Genomic DNA, 824 nt, shown 5'->3' with positions numbered 1-824 from the left:
GCCCCTGCTAACCCCGCCCCCGCCACAGCGCCACGCCCATCGTGGTGACGTCACAGCCCTGGGAAGGGGGTGCGGCCCCTTTTAAGAGGCTTCCGGGGTGTGCGTGTTGTGTCCTTCTTCCCGCATGTTAAGAACACCCCGGGTGGGGGTGGGGATTCCGGCATTATGCCATAGTCTCTTCTAGAGCCTGGGGGAGGCGGTGCCCCCAACCGGGTGTCGCCGCCCTTTTAAGAGAGTCGGGGGGGCGGGCAGGCGTGGTTCAGAAATGACGCGCTGCTCCTTTAAAAGTATGTGTGTTGGGGGGCGTGTAGGTTGTAGCCGTGTTGGTCTAAGGACACAGGCAGACCAGGTTCCTTGGGTGAATCATACCTTTTATTAGACCAACACAGATAGTTGGAGAATAGTTATTAAGCAAGCTTTTGGGTTCAAAACCCCTTCGTCAGGCTAAGGCAGTGTCAGCAGTCGGTGTGTGCTCTTCCTGCATGGGATGACAAGTAAAGAAGCCAGCGGCCAGGCTGGTGTGCACACAAGACAGGTGGGCAGTGAAAATGTAGATTGAGGAGTCAATGGCTGAGAGACAGGCTGGGGCCAGCGGGGGAGAGAGAGAAGGGGGATGGAAGTGGAGAGATACCTGGGGAGTCAGATGCCAGGCAGATTATATTGTGTCATAAATCCAATGTCTATGTTTAGTCCCTGATCTCTAGTATCCAGGAGGTTGATGAAGTGGAGTTCGTAGGCTCGTCTCTAGGAAGTGCTGTGTAAGTTTCCTTTGAGGATCAGGACTGAGAGATTGGAGAGAGAGTGGTTTTCTTGGAAAAATGTGC

Source organism: Alligator sinensis, unplaced genomic scaffold, assembly GCF_000455745.1.
Source record: "Alligator sinensis unplaced genomic scaffold, ASM45574v1 scaffold1614_1, whole genome shotgun sequence".
NCBI lineage: Eukaryota > Metazoa > Chordata > Crocodylia > Alligatoridae > Alligator > Alligator sinensis.
The sequence above is the reverse complement of the archived record's forward strand: the minus strand, read 5'-3'. Positions refer to the sequence as shown.